At 43.1% G+C, this 21708-nt stretch overlaps 1 protein-coding gene across 4 annotated transcripts in view; it reads left to right on the top strand.

Moving 5' to 3' along the window:
* The window catches only part of CALN1 (calneuron 1), a 625091-nt gene that overhangs the window by 59555 nt on the left and 543828 nt on the right, over positions 1–21708 (top strand). For 3 of the 4 annotated variants that reach the window (XM_053556329.1, XM_053556328.1, XM_053556326.1), the window contains exon 1: positions 14396–14976. The exons of the other annotated variant lie outside the window; for it this stretch is intronic. The gene's annotated coding sequence lies outside the window, so the exon portion shown is untranslated. Of the gene's footprint in view, positions 1–14395; positions 14977–21708 lie in introns of those variants that run through there. 4 annotated transcript variants of the gene reach the window in all.

Here is a 21708-nt window from a genome sequence, read left to right as displayed (position 1 = left end):
AAAAAAAAAAATTTGACCATGAATTTCTTCTTCTTATATTTTTTTGAGACAGAGTCTCATTCTGTTGCCCAGGCAACAGGGATCCTCCTCCCTCAGCCTCCTGAGTAGCTAGGACTACAGGCACTTGCCATAACACCTGGCTAATTTTTTAATGTTTAGTAGAGACTGGGTCTTGTTCTTGTTCAGGCTGGTCTTGAACTTCTGACCTCAAGAGATCCTCCTGTCTTGGCCTCCCAGAGTGCTAGGATTACAAGCATGAGCCACCATGCCCAGCCTCAACCATAATAAACACTTTTATTATTATGTTCAACTTACACATAAGTGTACATATTTATGTGGTACAGAATGATATTTTGATACATATGTACAGTGTGTAATGATCAAATTTGGGTGATTAGCACATCCATTACCTCAAACATTTATCTTTTTCTAAAGATAATCATAAATCTTCTAAGACTTCACTTTTTTCTTTTAAAATCAATTTTATTGAGAACCATTTATATACAATAAAAGGCACTCATCTTAAATATACAGTTTGAGTTTTGGCAAATGTATAAACCCTTGTAGCCATCACCATAATTAAGACAAACATTTTCATCAGTGTAAAATATTCCCTTTTGCTCCTTTACTGTCCATCACTCACCCACTCTTGGCCGCAGGCATTCATTGATTTACTTTCTGTCACTATGGCTTTGTTTTTCCTGCTATGGAATTTCGTAAGAATTAAATAATGGGGTATGTATGATGAACATTTTTATCCTCTCCTGTTGTTTTTCTATTTATTTGTTCAAAGAAGTCTTTTGAGGAGCACAAGGTTTTAAATTTGTTAAAATCAAAATGATCAAACTTTTCCTTTATGATTTGTGTTTTTTGTATCCTATTTAAGAAATTTTTGCTTACTCAGCTTTGCAAAAAATTTTCTCCCATGTTTTCTTTAGAAGTTTTGTGGATTTAACTTTACATTTGGGTTTGTGATCCATTTTAACAAATTGTTAATTTGGACTCATTTATTTCACATGAATTTCCAGTTATTCTGGCACAATTTGATGAAAAGACCACCTTCCCCTCCCTGAATTAATTCAGCACCTTTGTGAAAAACCAGTGGCTCATATCTGTGTAGGTCTTTTTCTAATCTGTTCTGTTCCTTTGATCTGTATCTCTGTCCTCCTATCAAAACCACTCTTGTATTGAAATAAGGTAGTTCTTTAGAACTTTCTTCCTTTAAAAAATTGTTTTGGCTATTCTATATTGAGTATATGTGAATATATTTAAACTAGCTTGTCCATGTTTACAAAAAAGCTTGTTTGATTGGGATTATCTTGAATCTATAGATCAATTTGGAGAGAACTGACATCTTAAAAAATATCAAAACTTTATTAGCTTGCCATATCTCTCCACTTAGTTTTTTTTTTTTTTTTTGGTAGAGACAGAGTCTCACTTTATGGCCCTTGGTAGAGTGCCGTGGCCTCACACAGCTCAAAGCAACCTCCAACTCCTGGGCTTAAGCGATTCTCTTGCCTCAGCCTCCCGAGTAGCTGGGAGTACAGGCGCCCGCCACAATGCCCGGCTATTTTTTTTTTGATTGCAGTTCATCCGGGGCCGGGTTTGAACCCGCCACCCTCGGTATATGGGGCCAGCGCTAACCAACTGAGCCACAGGCACCGCCCTCTCCACTTAGTTTTGGTCTTTTTATTCTCTCTGCAATGTTTGTAGTTTTTAATCTACAGATCTGATAAATGAATCCCTGATATTTCATGCTCCTGATGTGATTGTGAACGGTTTGATTTTTAAAATTTTGTTTCCCAGGTGTTTATTGTTGCCATTGATCTGGTATTCTTTGACCTTGTTAAAGTCACTTAGCTCAAATAGCTTTTTCTCCATGTATATAATCATGTTGACTTTCAATAAAAACGATTTTACTTCTTACTTACACATCTGTATATATCTGCTTTCCTATTTATTGACTTATTTCACTGGCTGAAGCCTTCAACTCATGTTAAATAAAAGACTTGTCTGATTTTTACAGGGAAAGCATTCCATCTTGGACTGTTTAGTGTGAATGTACCGTCAGTTTTCTATAATACCTCTTATCTAGGTGAGGAAGTTCCCTTTGGTTCCAAGTTTTCTAACAGTTTTTGTCATGAATGGGTTTCGAATTTTCTCAAATGTTCTCTATGAGTGCATTAGGATGACTGTGATTTTTTTCTCCTATGAATAGGATAAATTACATTGATTCATTTTTTGGAATTTAAAATTTAAGCCAACTTTGTATAACTTTGAAAAACTCCACTTTGCCAAAATGTATTCTCCTTTTTACACATTACTGGGTTCAGTTGTCTTAATATATTGTTAAAATTTTTGCCTATGCTTTTTCTGTATAGTCTCTACCCAATTGTAGTAATAGGGTATGACAGTGGCCTCTTAAAGTGAGTTGAGCCCGGCGGTGCCTGTGGCTCAGTGAGTAGGGCGCCGGCCCCATATGCTGAGGGTGGCGGGTTCAAACCCAGCCCCGGCCAAACTGCAACAAAAAAATAGCCGGGTGCTGTGGCGGGCACCTGTAGTCCCAGCTGCTCGGGAGGCTGAGGCAAGAGAATCGCTTAAGCCCAGAGCTGGAGGTTTCTGTGAGCTGTGTGGGGCCACGGCACTCTACCAAGGGCCATAAAGTGAGACTATGTCTCTACAAAAAAAAAAAAAAAAGTGAGTTGAGCCGTATTCCACTCTCTATTTTATGAAAGAATTTTATAAGAAGGGTATTAGTTCTTTATTACATGTCTTTTAGCATTCACCAGAGAAGTCATCTGGGCAGGACTTGTTTATATGTTGGGTAGACAGGAGGTCATTAATTACGAATTAAATTTAAAAAACATATACAGGCTATTCAGATTTTCCATATCCTCTTGGATCTATTTTATTCATTTGTGCTTTTCAAATAATTTTTTTATTTTGTCAAGTTTTTGGCATAAAAGGGGTTTTATAATATTCCTTTGTTATTCTTTTAAATATCTGTAGGATCTATGGTGACGCCCCTTCTATTATTCTTGATTTTGATAATTTGTGATTTGGCTTTGTTTTAAAATCTGCTTAGCTAGAGATTTCTTCATTTTATTGATATTTTCATTCATTTTTTTCTTTATCCATCTTGTATTTCATTTATTCCTGTTAACTTTATTTCCTTCCTCCTATTTTCTTTCAATTGAATTTGCCCTCCTTCCAGCTTCTTTAGTTGGGATCTTAAAACATTGGTTTCAAACATTTCATCTTTTTTCTAAAATAAGCATTTTAAGGTGTAATGTTCCCTATCAGTATTGTTTTGACTGATTTCAATACATGGCGCTTTCATTTCATTTGCTTCAAAATGTTTTTAAACTTCCTTTGTGATTTATTCTTTGACACATACATTATACATACCTGTTGTTTTTTTTTTCAACTTGTAAAATATTAGGGAATTTGCCAGGTATCTTCTTCTTATTGATTTCTAATTTAATTTCACTGTGGCCAGAGGCTGTTTTCTCTATGATTTCAAATCCTTTAAAATGTATTAAGAAATTGTTTTGTGGCACAAGAGATGATCTTTCTTTTATGTACATTCTAAGTGTACTTGAAAAGATTGTGTTAATGTAATGCTTTATGAATTCAATTTGGTCAAGTTGTTTAATAATGGCTTACACTCTTCACCTCAATTCACAATATGTTTAGGCTTAAATCTACAATCTTGCCATTTCTTTGCTATTGGTCCCATTTCTTCCTTATTCACTTTTCGCTTTTCATTGCTTTTTTGGTATTAGTTATTTTTCAAATCATCTATTTAGTCTCTCTTATAGATCCTATTTGCTATATCTCTTTGTACTGTAGGGTTTCTACTATGGGCCTTCAAATAGTGTAACAGTCTGGTGTCAAATAGTATTATACTACTTTATCAATAAATTACCTTTTAACAGTGTACTTCCCTTTTCTCCCTTCCCCTGTGGAACTGTCATATATGTTTTACTTATATAAATATTATAAATCCCATAAATGCATTGGTAGTGTTTTCATCTTAAACAGTCCACTCCTTCAAGAAATTAAAAAATTGTAAGACAAAACTTTTTATAATTACTTGCCTATTTACAATTCCTAGGATTTATCATTCCTGAGTTTTTACTTTCATTTACTTCAGCCTAACAGCTACAAATTTCTTTGTTTTTTGCTTATTTCAGAACCTCTTTATTTCACCCTCAAATTTAAAAATATATTCTTTTTTTTTTTTTTTTTTTTGAGACAGAGCCTCAAGCTGTCTCCCTGGGTTAGAGTGCCATGGCATCACAGCTCACTGCAACCTCCAACTCCTGGGCTCAAGTGAGTCTTCTGCCTCCACCTCCCAAGTAGCTGGGACCACAGGTGCCCGCCACAATGCTTGGCTATTTTTTGGTTGCAGCCATCAATGTTGTTTGGCAGGCCTGGGCTGGATTCGAACCTGCCCAGTTCAGGTGTATGTGGCTGGCACCTTAGCCACTTAAGCCACAGGGGCTGAGCCAAAATTAGAAATATCTTACTGATTGAAGAATTCTAGGAATTTTTGTTTTTCTTTTTCATTTCAGCACATTGAAGATATTCCATTTTTCCTACCTTACATTATTTCTGAAAAGAAGTTAGTGATATTTCTTCTCTTTGCTCTCCTAATGTAAACCATCTTCTTTCTCTGTATCCTTTAACATGTTTTTCTTTACAATTGGTTTTTGGCAATTTGATTATAAGCAAATAATTAAATCTTCCTTGTGTGGTTTTTCTTTTTTTTTTTTTTTTTAGAGACAGAGTCTCACTTTGTCACCCTTGGTAGAGTGCTGTGGCGTCACAGCTCATAGCAACCTCCAGCTCTTCGGCGTAGGCAATTCTCTTGCCTCAGCCTCCCAAGTAGCTGGGACCACAGGTGCCCGCCACAGTGCACAGCTATTTTTTGTTGCAGTTTGGCCGGGGCCAGGTTTGAACCCGCCACCCTTAGTATATGGGGCTGGCACCTACTCACTGAGCCACAGGCGCTGCCCTGGTGTGGTTTTTCTTGTTTTAATCTTTTTTTTTTTTTTCTTTTTGTTTTAATCTTGCTTGGTGTAAGTTGAATCCCTTGGATCTGTGTACTAATACCTTTTATCAAATTTGGAAAATATTAGTTACTATTTATTAAAATATTGTTTTTCTGCCTAAACTTCCTAACACACACACTCTCTCTTTCTTTTGGTATTGAAATTGAATTTATGTTAGCTTGCTTGATATTGTACCACTTGTCACTAAAGCTTCTTTGATTTTTTTCAGCCATTTTTCTTTCTCTGCTTCAGTTTCTATTATGTTTTCAAGTTCACTTATCTTTGCTCTACAACATTTAATCTTCCGTTAAGCTCTCAAATAACGTTTTCATATTAAATATGTTTTTTCAGCTCTAGAATTTTATTTGCATCTTTTTACTGTTTGCATTCTTTTTTAAATATCTTCATATTTTCCTTTAAATCCTCAAATGTATTTATAACAGTTGTTTGAAAGCCCTTGTCTGCTAATTCCATCCATCTTATTTCTGTTTCTGAAATAACATAGTAAATGTTGTGGACACAGTAAAGGTTATGCTGTTAAGTTTCCGAATTGTTTTTGAGGTTTTTTGGTTGGCCAGATAAATGATTTGAGAACCTTGGATCCACTTGATGTTTGGTTTTGAGCTTTGTTAGGACACGTCTTAGACTAGCCTTTACCCTAGAGCTAGTTCAGTCCTGCTATTAAGGTATAATCTACCTGGGGATGCTACTGTATCTCCCATGTATTAAATGGGTTTTCTCACTCAGGAACATCAGAATTTAAATGTCTCTCCGGTTCTTTCTTAGATCTAGAAATGTTAAACTTACAAGACTCCACTAAGTGTTCTTTGCCTGGCTACATGACATTTTATCCTCTTTAGGCACATCTTAGTTATCAACTAGGAATTGAAAGGAATGCCTAAGGAGAGTTTTCCTTTGCTTTATATGTATAGTCTTCCTCTTTTTGGTTCTCTGGCCAACATTTTTCCAGCTACTCAAGCCTCTGTGAACTCTGATTTCTGTTTCCTCAATTCTGGAAGACTGTGTTCTGCTTTCATTTCCTTTCTCTTTCCAGTGATAGGGAAAATGTCTCCAGATAGCTATGCAATTGTAGGGCTCACTTAGTTGGTATTTTTTCTCACGTGGATTACAGTCCTGCACTGTCTGTTATCCAACAGTTAATTTGTTATTATTTGCTTAGTTTCTATTTATTAGCAGTTGGAAGGAAACTGGCTTAGAAGGAAAAATTGCTCAGCTTTCTTTTCAATGGGTATTTACACTGTGTTCAAAATTTAGGTGGAGAGCTATTTTTTTTTTTCCAGCATGCCGTGATTACACCAATGATTGTAATGATTTGAGCTTTTATCATTTTTATTGCAAAGCCAGGCTGATTGTTCCTTTGAAAGTTAGTTTTGTGTGTGTGTGGGTGAAGGAGAGGGGAGCCTGGCTACTTTTAATATTTTGTTTTTGCTTATTAGAAATGTAGATAGGATTGCTTTTGTGTGACTTTTTTGGGTATATATTCTGCTTGGAGTTCATAGAACTTCCTGACTCTATAGCTTAATACAGCAGAACTTCTGTAAGTTGACCACCCAAGGGACACTAACAAACTGGTCAATACGTGGTGTTGGTCAACATATGGAGCTAGGCCTGCTGTAGTGATATGTACGTGTGTTGCATGTCCAAACTATGAAAATTAAGTCAGCTGGAGGAGATGGTCAGTCTAGGGAGGTGGTCAACTAAGGAAGTTCTACTATTATCAGTTTTGGAAAATTCCCAGCCATACTGCATCCACCCTATCCTTTTCTCCTTTCCTGTTAAGACTTCAGTTGCATATGTGACTGTTCACTAGGCTTTGTGTATTTCTTAAGCTATTTCTCTATTTCCTATGTTTTCGTCTCTTCACACTTTTGTAGGATATTTTCTATTGACCTATTTATCAGTTCACTAATCTTCCCTTCTGCTGTGTCTCATCTGATTTAAACACAAATTTTGAGTACATTTTATTTATTTATTTATTTTTTGGTTTGGTTCCAGAATCACCATTTTATTCTATTTTAAATATGAATTCTAGTTAATCCCTGGCGAGTTTCTTTATCTTGTCATTTATTTTCTTGGAAATTTATCACAATTGTTTTAGTGTCTATTTTATATAACTCCACTATCTGGATCATCTATGTTTTTATTTGTCTGGGTCTTTATTTTCTTGATTTTTTGTTCTTTGAGTCCTTTCTCCTGGATGCCTGTTAATTTTTGATTAAATGCCAGATGTCATATTTGAAAAATTTGTTGTTCTCTCCCCTCAGAGAGATTTTAATTTTTATCTGACAGTTAGGGTAGGTGTAGATCACATTTTGCTATAAATTGTTGAGGTAATTTGAGGCTGGATTTGATTCTCCAAAGGCTTTGGTTTGCCTTGTGTCTTAATGCACATAGTTTTTCAAGGGCTTCAGCTGAAACCCTGGAGTATTTATCAGCGCCCCAACTCCTTGGTAGGTTCTGACTCCAGATTTCATCCAGTTGCCATTATGAGATTCCAAGGAATTCCCTTTCACTTTTTAGCTTCTTAGCTGTTGCTTGGTTTGTTTTCTTTCCCTTTCAGCTTGTGCAGCTTTGAAAAAGGCAAACGCCTTTTGGGGAAAGTGGATCAGAATGGTGCTTCTTCCATTTTTAGTAGTTTTTTTTTTTTTTTGAAACAAAGGCTTACTCTGTTACCCTTGGGTATAGTGGCCTGGCGTCATAGCTCACAGCTACCTCAGTCTCTTGGGCTCAAGCAATCCTCTTGCCTCAGCTTCCTGAGTAGCTGGGACTACAGGCTCTGCTAATTTTTTTATGTTTTAGTAGACATGGGATCTCACTCTTGCTCAGGCTGGTCTTGAACTCCTGAGCTCAAGCAATCCACCTGTCTCAGTCCCCTAGAGTGCTGGGATTGCAGGCGTGAGCCACCGTGCCTGGGTGATTCTTCCACTTTTTGAAGGTTTCTTTTCCTTAGGATTTTAATCTCTCAAATACTGGCTATCTTGGTAACACCTGTTTTCTTTCTATGTGTGCAATGCTCTCAAAACCTCTTAGATATTACTTTCTTTCAGCATTTTGACTCAATGCTACTTGCAAATCAGCTAATGTAAAGGTGGCAGAGAATGTCTAATTCCCACCAGTGCCATTCTCTTCTCTTTGGGTTCTTGGCCCCATTCTTGAGTTCTTAATTTTGATTCCATTTTTATTGGTTGTTAATATATGTTTTTGAGTATTTTATTTCAGAAAAAGTTAAAAAATCCATCTGTTATTTGATGACTCATTTCATTAGGAAATATTTTTCTTTTATACATGGTGACATCTTAACTGAGTATATAAACCCTAGATGAGACCATTTTGCTCTCTAAGTTCATTGGCTCATTTTCCTTCTGTTACCTAGTGGTGTACATACTCCTGAAATGCCAACCTTATGTCTTTGTTGATAACTAGGTTTTTCTTGTCTAAATTTTTCTTTATGTGTGTCAATATAATCTCTTCTTCTTGCAACAGAGTAAACCCTTAGTTGTTTTTATAAGGCAGTGACTGTGTTGCTCTTTTTGGAAGTACGACATATTTATTGCTTTGAACTCAAATTAATGGAAAACTTTTTTCTCTTTTTAAAAAAATGAAGCCAATATTAAAAATGTTTTTTGAAGAACATCCATTCAGTATATATCTTAAAAACTTGACGTCTACTCAAACTACTTTCCCAGAGTTAGTCAGTTGACAGATAATATTCCAATTATATTCCGTGCAAATACATTAAGTGTATATGGAACTCATGTACAAGTTTTCTTTTTAAAAAGCGTCACACATGTTGTTTTGCAATTAGCTTTTCCCACTTTACAATATAGTTTTTGACGATTTTCCAAGTTAGTAAATTGTTGTGGTTATTTATTGCTGTATAACAAATCACTCCAAAACTAAACGATGTGAAACAATAATTTATTACTACTTCTTCTAGTTCTGTGGGTTGGGAATTCAGAGGGAGAAGGGTAGGGATGGCTTATTTCAGTTCTACAATATCTGAGGCTTCAGCTGGGAAGACTGTTACAGCAGGGGCTGGAATAGCTTCGGACAGGGCAGATACAACTCTCTCTACCTTTTCCCCTCTCTCTCTCTTCTCCTCCCTCTGTCTCTCTTTCTCTCCCTCTCACTTTCTCTCCCTGTCTCTATTTTACTCCCTTCCTCCCTTTATACAACTTCTCATGTAGCTAGCTTGGGCTGCCTTATAGCATTGGTGACTTTGGGGTAATTGGACTTCTCTCATGGTGACTCAAGGCTCTAAGAGAGTGCTTCAAAGAATAGGAAAGGGAAGTTTCAAGTTTCTTAAATTCTAGGCCTGGAAGCTTGCACAAAATAACTTTTTTATCTATTAAAGAAGTCATGGGTCCTGCCTAGATTCAAGGGTAGGAAGCTGTAGACCCACAAATCTTGATGAGAAAACTGTTAAAGAATTCATGGCCATCTTTAACTCACCATGTTAAAAAATTCAGCTTTGGCTAAGAATTATTTACTTTCTTCCAACATGAAAAATATCCACGAACACCCCCAAACTTCGCAAAGTCTCATTTCAGTGTGGTGTCATTTCAGATTTGAGGTCTTGGGTCACATCATTTCAAGTAGATCGGATAGGGGATGAGCTTCCCTGGATGAAGTTCTTTTTTTTTTTTTTTTTATTAAATCATAGCTGTGTACATTGATATGATCATGGGGCATCATTCACTAGCTTCACAGACCGTTTTACCAAGTTTCACATATACCCTTGTAAGATGCACCGCTGGTGTAATCCCACCAATCCCCTTCTCTCTACCCACCTCCCCCCTCCCTGGATGAAGTTCTTTTTGATCTGAAGAACTGTTAACTCAAGAAACAAGTTATCTCTTCTTTTTTTCCTCTTTTGCACCCAGTGTACACCAGTGAGGCAGAGATTTAATATCTGCAATAGATAACCCCCATTTAATAGGGGGTATTTCCCGTAGCAGTCACTGGTTCATAGCAATTCTGAAATCTAGCAAGGAGCATGTCATCAGTTTCTTAATTAGGGGTCAGTTCTCCTTCTTGGGAATGATTCTACTGGCTTCACCTTTTGGGCTCTTGGTTCTACATTGAGCCCATTCTCCCTTTTCCATAAGAGACAATTCATGTTTGCAGCCTGTTTTTCCCCCCAAAAGGGTCAGGCATTCAAAGTCCTCCTTTTGTTTTGTACTGATTCTATCCCTTTCAGGTTCAAGCTTTAAAAACATTGAAGGCTTCCTGTGATTCAAATTATTATCCATCCATTGAACAAAAGACACACTTACAAATCTCTTAAAGAATAGGCAGGTCTCTCTCTTTAGCCCACAAAGCTTCTGAGGTCCAATGTCTTTAAGATACTTAGAAGCCTTTTTAGGCGTGCCCTTAAATGTGTCTCAGGCTTCACTAAGTGATTATACGACCCCCCCTTTTTTTTGAGACAGAGGTTCACTCTGTTGCCCTATATAGAATGCCATGGCGTTATAGCTCACAGCTACCTCAAACTCCTGCAGTCAAGTGATCCTTTGCCTTGACCTCCTGAGAGGCTGGGACTACAGGCACCACCACAATTCCTGGCTAATTTTTGTATTTTTAGTAGAAATGGGGTCTCACTCTTGCTCAAACTGGTCTCTAATGTCTGAGCTCAGGCAATCCATCTGCCTTGGCCTCCCAGAGTACTAGGATTACAGATGTGAGCCACTGTGCCTGGCTCATCCTTGACTCAATCTTTACCCAGAGACCAGAATTTACTTCTCTGGACTTGAAAGTTTTTGCCTAGAAATACCACAATGACAAACAGTGGTCCTTCTAACCCAGCAAGTCCTGGTTCCTTCCTATTTCCTCTCTGTTTCACTAAAAAGAACCCAGAATAGCTTCTTCTCTAATTAATCTCTCTCTGCTTATCTTTCATCAAAGGCATCTAGAAAAATTCAGCTGGCATTTTCTGTTTTGTACTTGGAAATTGCCCTAGTCAGATCCATGCATTCATTAGGTATCCTTTCCATTTGCTACGTTACCACAGGCAGCAATTTTGCTAACGGTTATGCCAGGACCTGACTCTGGTCCTCTTCTCTCCAGCTTCCAATAAGTTTTCTCCATGTTCTTCATGTATTCTCCAACAATCTTCTGGAGGGTCTTGCAACTTTCATTAACAGTCTTTCAAGGCACTTGAAAGCTTTTGCCCACTGCCCAATTCCAAAGCCAGTGTTTTAAGTTTACCGTAGCCCTCTGCTTCCAAATACACATTTTGTTCTGGTTATCTGTTGCTGTAAAACTAGCCACTCTAAATCCTCTAGCCACAAAGTAGAGCATGTGTGTTGTAAAGAATCCAATGCATTCTACCTTCCACACTGTGATGGAATATACAAAACACTTTCCCCTCCAGCATATACTTACCCAAATGATCTTCTCTATTTCTGCCTATTTCAATTCAGAATGAAATAGATCCTTTTCTTTCATCACCCTCTACCTTCGGCTGTTTTGGGCACATGAAGTGAATGTATTTATTGGCAGTAAAACAAAAGAAGAGATGACAGAAAAAGGGAAGCGGCAGAGGAGGGAGTGCCTTTGGCCACTTTAGAAAATGGTGAGTGCTGGTAAGGTAGCAATTGTCTAGGTGTCTGATTTGTGTAACTCTTGAGTCCCACAGCTATAGACAGGTGATGGAAGGAAGTTAGTCTCCTCCTAGCTGTTTCCTGGGGGGTGGGGTAGGAGGGGGGCAGGGGCTGTCTTGTTCCAGGTTAGAGAGAAAACTTATGCCAAATGCAGCCACACTGCAGGTGAAGGGTAGTGTCTCCCATTCATTTTGTTCTATGTTGACTTTAGCCTCCATCCTGTAATTGTCATTTTCATAGGAAGGAGTTGACACACACGCACACACATATATACTGATTGTATATATTGAATAAAAGTTGGAGCAAGAGTATCAGAGCCCACAAGTCTGCAGCCCCCTTATCTTGGAAGTCTCACAATGGTCACAGCTGGAGAGGATCAAAAACTAGATTAGGCATAATCACTGAAGCCTGCCATTCTGCTTGTCTCATGCTTGAAGTCTTCGAGCTTGGTATCTGTGGGAAAAGAGCCTTGATTTCCCCCTCCAAGGTCATCTCTTTAATATGTTAACTACTTACTAATGCCGACGTTTGTTGAAAGCTTACTTTATGCTTGGAACTGGAACTGCTATTTCACACGATCCCATTTAATCACATTTAAGCAGCCTCATAGGGTACATACTGTAATCATGCCCATTTTGCAGATGAGGATGGTGATTTAGAGAGAACAAACCACTTTCCTGAATTCACACAGGCAGTAGTGAGGAAAGAATGAGAGCTTTGGCCATATGTGTCCCACTCTGGTTATGTGGGTGACCTTTGCATTTTACCAGGAACTCCATGTGTGTATACACGTGTGCCAGGGGGCTTTGGTGACCGGTTGTCATCTACAAAGTGAAAAACAATTGCTTACAGAGGTAATAGATGGTTAGAAGATGTAGCTTTCATCCAAACTAAGAGATCAGAGGGAATGATCATACAGAGATCCCACCAACTCTATTCATCTGCCTGGGTCCCTTTTATGGAAACCCCTGGAAACACCTTCTATGCAAATCTATGCACTAGGTATATAAATTCAGCAAGTGGATCAAGAAGGTTATAAGATATTTGGAGATGGGATGGCACCTGTGGCTCAAAGGAGTAGGGTGCCGGCCCCATATGCCGGAGGTGGCAGGTTCAAACCCAGCCCAGGCCAAAAACTGCAAAAAAAAAAAAAAAAAAAATATATATATATATATATATGTATGTATTTGGAGATTATGGTCCACATAAGGGAATACAGTAATAAAGCAGGGTAATAAATGCAAAATGCTGAAGGAGTGGTACCCACCGTGAGTGCTTCAGAGACTCCGAACTCACGCCCAGACTATAAGCGGAAGGCACAGACCTAGAGGGGACCTTTACATGCTGCTGGCTGGCAGTGAAAATGCCCAAACTCCCTTGGCAACTGAACCAGTCAGCAGAGAGGTGATTGCTCAGTTGTTTGGATGAGAGGTTTATAGCAGCATTGCCTGCTTTGTTCCTGATTGGTGTGAGAATCTTCACATATAACATTTCTTTGATTCTGGGAATTGGAGCCATCTGACTGGTGAGCAGTTTTTCTGCCACCCAGAAGGGGCAAGAAACTGGGGACCCAGGGAAGGAGGGCAGCATACGGAAAAACTAGCCTGTTCCTGCCAGTGGGTTGTTCCTTCTCCCTTGGCTCATCCTTGGGAGTACCAGAAAGGGACTGGCAGGTGTCTGACTCTGTGTATGGGACAGTCTGAGACCGATCTTGGTGTTTTGATTCTTTTTCTTGCCAACACAAACTTACGTTGTACTATTTATTCTGTCAGCTTCTGCCCACAAAGGGAGGCAGGCAGGTGGGGACCGGAAATGGTTAATGGAGACTTGAAACAAGTATGTTGCCCTTGAGGCATGCAGCCGTTCTCAACCTGTGGGGGTCACCTGCATATCAGCTATTTATATTACGATTCATAACAGTAGCAAAATTACAGTTATGGTAGCAACGAAAATAATTTTATGGTTGGGGGTCACCACAACATGAAGAACTGTATTAAAGGGTCGCGGCATTAGGAAGGTTGAGAACCACTGGAAGGCCAGGGGAAAAAGGGGTCTGTCTGGGTATGGACTCAGCAGAGGTCAGTGCCGGGGGCAGGCTGCAGTACGCGAGATTTCTAGCTGACACTTGTGTCTAAGCGCCGTCTTGCCCTCATCAAATCCATTCGGTGACCTGGGGAGAAGTGGGGGCCACGTGTTTTCGGGCTCCAGGGGTGTGGGATCAGAGGTTGGCCGGCGAGTGCCCCGCCGCAGTTGTGCCTCTCTTGATGGGGACAAGGGTGGTCACGAGGAAACCTCCTTTTTCTCCGCAGTTTTGGCCACGGGCGCCTCCACCTCAGCCCCCGCTTTGCCCTGGGCGCGGGTGTCACTGTGGCCCTAGGGTGTGGGCCCCTGGGATGAGTAGTTAAGGTGGGGGCCGCTTGGGTGAGCTGCCCAATACCGAGGAGCAGCAGTTTGCTGGAGTTTACGTGGGCAGCTTCTTTGAGGAGGAAAGGAAGGAGCACCGACTGCCAAGCTCCAGCTCGCCCCCCGCGTGTCTGCCTGTGTGTGCAGTGCGTGTGTGTGTGTGTGTGTGTGTGCGCGCGCGAGTGTGAGTGCGCGCGCGCCGAGGCGTTCCTCAGGTTGCGCTGCCTGGAAACCGAGGGAGCCATTGGGGAGGCGCAAGGGTGGGGGTGGGGGCGCCCCGACCCTCGGAGCAGCCGGGGCGCCCGCGGCCGAGGCCAGCCCTGAAGCTGGGCTCCTGACGCGAGCGGGGGGCAGAGCGGGCGGGGTGTTGCGGGCAGCCGCAAGGCCCCGGGGGGCCCGCTGGGGAGGAGCCGGGGAGGAGGCCGGAGCTGCATGGAGTTTCTGGGGCGCGCAACTCCGGCGGGGCCTCGGCCACTGGGCTCCGGGGCGCAGCGAGGCTGCCGCGCACATGGGCTGAGCCCGCGCGGCCAGCGGGCGCGGGAGGGGTAGAGCGGCGCGCGGTGCCGGGGGTGCGGGGCACGCGTCCCCAGACGGGAGCAGAGGACAAGGACAGGGAGGCACGCGCCCAGATCGCGCTCCGAGCAGACGAGGGGCTTGCGCCGACCCCGGCGCGCGCGTGGGGAGCGGCCCGGGGGCGCCAAGGGAGCCGGCGGCAGCGAAGATGCCGGAGCGGGGACGCGGCTGCCAGCTGGAGGTGTGAGCGAGAGGCTGAGCGCTGCCCGCTTGGCGCCTCCATTCCGCGCCGCCCCCTCCCTGCGGGCCTCGGTGGAAGCCCCCAGCGCCGCGCGGAGGCGCCTAGGCAGCTGGGCTGCGGGGCCCCGGCCCAGCGAGAGGTGAGTGCCGCCGTGGCCTGCCCGCCCGCTTCCTCCCTGCGCTTCCTCCCCGCATCCTTGCCCCTCTGCACGGTGCCTGATCCCTGGCTGCTGCTGGCCCAGGTGTGCAGAGTAGGCGGGCGAGCGGCCGACAACGCCTCCCTTCCCGTACCTGTTGTCCCCGGCACAGGGCACCCACCCGGCGGGCTGGGGGCCGCGTGTGCCACCTTCCCCTGCTCTGGGCTCGCCGGTGGCCGCCCGACCGGGGGCGTGGGTCTGGAGAAGGGTGTCCCATAACTGTGCGGGCTGCAGGCTGGGAGCTGCTCGCCGAGACCCCGGCGACGGTGGCTACCGGGCTGCGCGCCCCCGACCGCTGGCGACCGTAAGGTGGGCAGGGAGGGCAGGCGACTGGGAGCCGCATCACAGCTCAGGTAGGAGCACCCGGCGGCATCCAGGTCTTCGGGAAGCCGGAGTCATTGCGATAGGAGAAGGCGGGAGTCAGGGTTCTCTCCACCTCAAGCCCCCAGCGCCGGCTGCTCGCCCTCCTGGACGCTCGCTCCTCGCTGCCACCCGCCACGGGTTCACGCGCCCTGGGGCGCACGGGGTAACTGGGGAAGCCTCCCGCAGCCCGGCTGGGACCTGGCTCCCGGGCTCCAAGCAGGATGCTGGGTCCAGCGCCCGGGCAGGGATGGGGTCCGTCTTTCCCAGGCGGGCTGAATTTACCGGGTTGCCCAGCTTCCCCGGACTAGCGCGTCTTTCCCAGGCGGGCTGAATTTACCGGGTTGCCCAGCTTCCCCGGACTAGCGCGGCGGGGAGTGAACTTCCTGAGACTTGGCCCGAGGGCGCCTAGGCAGCAGCAGGTAGTTCTGGGCCGGCCTCGGGGCGGGGGCCGGGGCAAGGGCGAGCGGGGAGGTGGGCGCTCCACCCCGACGGGCTGGGGGTTCGGAGCGTGCCCAGAAGGGCTCGGGCACAGGGGCTGAGCTGCTAGCCGCGGGCGACGCACGTGCTTGCCGGCCCTCCCCCCGGCGTCGTTTCCCCCTGCTCTTGACCCTTGGTAAAGGCGTGTGTGCGGAAAGCGCCTTCCTTCTATTTGGGTTGAAGCCCTTAGCTCCGGGTAAAACGGCATCTGCAGTTCCTTGGGTGTCAAGACTGGGGCGCCATCCCCGGGCCCTGAGGCTGTTCTCGGAAAAAAAAAAAAAAAGAAAAGAAAAAATGATTTTCCTGGGCTCAGGGAATAGCAGCTTAGTGCCGGTTGTGTGAGGTTGCGAAATCTGTTTAGTGGTGATAATAACTATGTTCTGGAGTGAGCCAGAGCAGCCTCGGCAACACAGTTGAGACGACTTTCCCAGAATGGGTAGGTTTCTGCCCTGTGGGGGTCCAGACATAGGAAACATTTGTGCCCATATAAGAACTCACATAGTAGTAGCCTTTCCATGTTCTGCTGCTTTAACTGCTGACTTTCCATAGGAAAGATAGATTATTTTTCAATTCAGGAATCCGAGCTTTGGAAAAGATTTTAAAGACATTTGGTGTGAAATTGTCTGGAGGCTAGACTTGTCTTTCAAAGACGTGGACTGCAGCTCTCCTCCTGGGCTTGGTGGTGGATTTTATTTCATGGTTGTGGGGTAGGTTCTCATTTTTTGTTATCTATGTGTGTGAGGCTTTGAAGTCTAGTGGCATTTCAGACCTCTCTGGTGCGTGCAGCTCTGTTACCACACCCAGTTTGGGATTCCTTCGAGGTCCAGGAGCGACATAACTTTGCTAGTTCTCTAGGCAGTTGGTGAGGTGAATGCCCCCAGGGAGCCTCTGCGCTGTTTCCAGAGGGCCTGGCTTGGTGGAAGCCCCTTCAAGCGGCTCCATGCTCTGAGTTCACTGCATACGATGGCACGGCAGAAGCTGCTGAAGAACAGCTACGTTTACCCAGAAGCTGGTCTCCGACACTGAAGTTAGTTACTGTGTGTATCCAAGTGAAGTAATGAAAACAAAAGTCTTTGGAAATCCTATCCCTGGGATATTTGATTGAGGGAAAGCTAAATCCTCTTAGAATTGTTCACCAAAATGTCACCTTTCTCTGAACTCTGAAAGTAACTACTGCCGGTAACCAGGCCTTCAGCGATGGTGCAGGATTAGGGCTTTTGAGAAAGAAAATAATTTAATTCAGCTGGATCTGTTGAGAAACTGATGGACAAGATCTGCTGAAGATACATGAGACCCTTTCCTCTGGAAAGGGTTGGGGTGAGTACTGGGACAGAGTGGGGTATGTGTGACAGTTTAACATTTATCTCTCCAATGGGAGGCTTCTGATCAGTCCTTAAATATTGGGAAGGGTGGTGCTCCCATTTATAAATTTCTTTTCCATAGCAAGTGGCCTTTGCAGGGACGTTGTGCTTGCTCTTGGTGGCTGGCCCAGTGGGTTGCTTGTGAGTTGGCCCTTAAGCCTGTTGCCGGTGTGCAGTGCTGTCCTTAGTGCTTTCCGATTCTGACAGCTTGTGCAGTGCTTGCTGGGTGTCAGAAGGAGGCGCTAGTTCTTATTCTGAGAGCAAGTCTCCTGAATGACTGCACTTAAGGCCTTTGGAGACCCTCTTAATCTAGATGTCTGAGACCCTACTTTTGTGCCAGACCCTATCCCATAGTTCAGCTTATGTAATCTTCATTTTTCATATTCAGAAACTGATGCTAAGGGAAGTTCAGTAACTTTCTTGAGGCTTTGCAGCTTCTAGGCCAGAGGCAGGGTTGTGATTTGATTTGAAGAAGCTGAGGTTTCTGATTCTGCATGCAGTGCTCTTTCCACACTGCTCCCTTGTGATGTGAAAAGTGTTTTAGTAACCTTAGTAATCTTTGACTTGCCGTGCCTTGTCAGCAGAATCAGACACATAGTGGGTACCCTGTCTCTGTTTGCTGAATGAATCTAGGCTCAGTTTCTCCTTCCTCATTCCTGACGAGGAAACTCAGGCACAGAAGGGCTGTGATTTGTGAAGTTGGTCTGGGGAGGAGGCAGAACTCCATACCAAAACCCCACCCTGGGGCCAGGTGTAGGTGTGAGTGCAGATTGGTTTGATGATAGGATTCCCTCTCTGTGCTCACATTGATATGGGATAGGTGGCATCTTTGCCCTTCACTTCAGGCTTAAGCTACTATAGTCAGAGTATCTGAACTGTCTTTTGATGATTGCTAACTATTAGGCAAGGCAACCAGCAGTAGCCTCTGATGATTGTTAAAACAGTATCAGTCCTGACTCTTAAGCTGTGATACTATTCTTTAAGTTGAGCAGAGCATTGGCTGATTCCTCAGAATGCTTAATTTGAGGGTAACTCTGAATGTGGCTAGAAAGGAGGAAAATGAAAACACAATTGTGGCACCTCTAACCTGGGATTTTCAAAGTGAATTGCGTTTTTAATCACTTAACACCTAACAAAAATTTATTCAGGGGCTATTATGCCATACTGATAGAAAAACAAGCATGCCAGCTTGGCACCTGTGGCTCAAGCAGCTAAGGCACCAGCCACATACACCTGAGTTGGCGAGTTCGAATCCAGCCCGGGCCTGCCAAACAATGATGGCTGCAACCAAAAAAAGTAGCCAGGTGTTGTGGCAGGCGCGTGTAATCCCAGCTACTTGGGAGGTGGAGGAGAGAGAATCACTTGAGCCCAGGAGTTGGAGGTTGCTGTGAGCTAGACACCATGGTAGGAGAATCGCTTGAGCCCAGGAGTTGGAGGTGCTGTGAGCTGTGATGCCACGGCACTCTACCCAGGGTGACAGCTTGAGGCTTTGTCTCAAAAAAAAGAAAGAAAAATGAGGATGCCACAGTGTCTGTCCTCAAAAAATTCACAGATTAGTGGGAAGGGCAGACTGTGCGTTAGGGCTGCACATTTGTGAGCAGAGATGGAAGGTAGTTAGGCTAAGATGGTTGTGATGGTTGTGATGTCTAGGATGAGTTTAAAGGATAATTAGGAAGTGGCTAGCTTTGAATGGGTCTTCCAGTGCAGAGAAGGTGGGTGGGCAAGATCTGAGAGGTCAGAAAGCACATGGAGCATATGAGGAAGTTGCTGATAGTTTGGATTCTTGGAGCTTAAATGTTGAGACAGGGAGAGAGAAGAGACTGGAATGATAGGTGGGGCCCTTTGGTCGGGACCAGGGGCTCAGCATTTCTCCATTAGGGGGTGGGTGGCATGGTGAGATTTGGCTGGGGACTGTGTGGAGAATGGGTTTGTCAGCGAGAGACCAGAGGTGTGTATACTAGCAAGGAGGATGGCACTGAGAGGCCCCAGGCAGGTGCGAGGAGACCATTGTGGGGAATATGGAGAAGGAGGAATGGGTTCAACAAGCATGTAGGGAAATCGCCAGTTAGGGTCCTTGGGTTGCAAGCAACAGAAACTAACTCTGGCTAACAACTAAAGCAAAGTAGAGAATATATTACCCTGTTTCCCCGAAAATAAGACAGTGTCTTATTTTAAGGTGTGCTCCCAAAGATGCGCTAGGTCTTATTTTCAGGGGACGTCTTATCTTTCCTGTAAGTAGGTCTTATTTTCGGAGGATGTCTTATTTTCGGGGAAACAGGGTAGCAGTAATGATGGAAACTCACAGGATGGAGGGCATGCTTGAAGAGCCAGGCTTGGAGCAGGCAGGAATTGCCTTATGGTCTCTCTCAGGTGATTCTATGGAAGTAAATGATCTCCAACCATTTCCATTATTATTATTATTATTATTATTATTGTATTATTCTGCTGCTTTCAAAATGCTCAGAGGACATAACCGAATGGCATAGCTTTGGGTCCCCATGTTTGGGGGTAGTTTTCCAAAGGTCATCTAGTTGGGGAAAGGTTGTTTTCTGAAAGGAACTAAAATGACCTTGACAAAAGATGGTGACATAGATGTTGGACAGGTCCTCTACAGGAGGGAAAATTGACAGGACTTGTTCATCGGTGTAGGAATAGGAGAAAGGGACAAGTATAGTGTCACCATTGGGTTTCTGGTTTAGGGAACAGGGTGGGGAAGAAATTAAAGCCTGGCCAACACTAAATAATGGGTGTGTTTTCTCACGGACAGGGCTGTGGGCAGCTCTCTCTGACCAGACTGTAGCAGAAGGTGACAACCTATTGTAAAAAGTCTTATGAAGGGGCTGTGCTGCTGTAAACAAGACCTGTTTAAGTAGGTTACTTTAGCTCATGCTCCGCAAATCTGGACAACTGGAAACACTTTCATTCATCCAGCCAATATATTTTGAGTATCTCTGGTTCAGGTACTGGGTAAAATGGCGGCTTAGACAGAGATATTTTTCTCATATTCTAGTGATGTAATAAGACACAATAAAAATATAGAAATAAAATTACAGGATATAATTGAGACAGATGAGAGGGTTACTGCAGATCGGTGGACAGGAAAGGTTTTACTGAGGAGCTGTATTTAAGCCAACACTGAAATGACGTGAAGGGATCAGTTAGGGGAAGATTTGGGGAAGAAATTTTAGGCAGTGGGAACAACCAGTGCAAAGGTCCTGAGGTCAGAATGAGCTGGGTGCATTAGTGAAATAGGAAGAAGGCTGGTGTGACAGGAGATGAGGCCAGAGAAGCAAGGGCTAGTTCATGTGGGATCACTGTGTGGAGTTTGGATTTGAGTTCAGATATTAAGTTTGATGGAAGCAGCTGGAAGGTTTTAAACAGATGAGTGACATGATTTAATTTGTATTTTCCAAAGATCACCCTAGCAGCTAGGCATTCTGTGTGCACCACCGTAGTACAATAAAGTAAATCTTTACCCATTAAAGTGTAAAATAAAATGTAGTGTTTAACAGTAACAGATGGAGAGAAAATGCTTTGGTGACCTTAATTTAGTGATTTCTAATGTACCAATTAAATGTGGATACAGACAACTGGAATTACAGTATGATTTCAGTTTTGTTTAAAAACACAGTACAGAAGAACAATGAAAAGAAATGGACCAAAAATGTTAACATTGCTTGTCCAAAGGTGTTGGCATTATGATTTTTGTTTTTATTTTTGCAAATGAGCACATATTTCTTTTATAATTGGAAAAGATTGGTTTAACAGTGCAGACAGTGATGATCACAGATGTCTTGAATGGAGTGTGGAGAGAATCTATCTACTGAACATTTTTTTCCCCTACCACTTTATTTCTGAAACCTTAATGTTAAAAATCTGTGATCCTGGTGGGTCATACAAGAGGTTCATTTTGCCCCAAGTGTCCAATGGGTGGCTCTATTTAATTTAAGACATTTTTTAATTACAAAAGTAAACATTCTTTTTAAAAAAGAAATTAAAAGCAATACAGAAGTGTTACATAAAAAATGAAAGCACCTTTCTGCACTCTCATTCCCAAGACCATTAACATTTCAAATACATATATTGCTGGATTTTTTCCCTATGCATTTCGAATACATACATCTAAATTTCATTGCATTTGGGATTTTGCTGTAACAAGTTACCCGACCTACAAATTCCTTCCTGTACATCTTGAAACCGAGAGGACTTTTTCCCCTTGAAACAAGTTATTAGGAAACTTCAACATGTAAGTTAGCTAGGAGAAACTGAATCTTCCCTTTTTAGTATTCAGAGTGTTTACTGAAAGCATAATTTATACTTATGAAGAATAGAGCAGTTAAATATTCATTAAAAGCTCACTTCTGAACATTTAAACATTATTGCTTTAGTATTGGAACCAAAAAATTTGTATCATGATTACAAATCACTTGAGCTTTTTCATTAACAAAAGTTAGACAAAGTGAAAACTTAGAAG

This window comes from Nycticebus coucang, chromosome 12 (assembly GCF_027406575.1).
Source record: "Nycticebus coucang isolate mNycCou1 chromosome 12, mNycCou1.pri, whole genome shotgun sequence".
In the NCBI taxonomy this organism is placed as follows: Eukaryota; Metazoa; Chordata; class Mammalia; order Primates; family Lorisidae; genus Nycticebus; species Nycticebus coucang.
The sequence above is the reverse complement of the archived record's forward strand: the minus strand, read 5'-3'. Positions and strand labels throughout refer to the sequence as shown.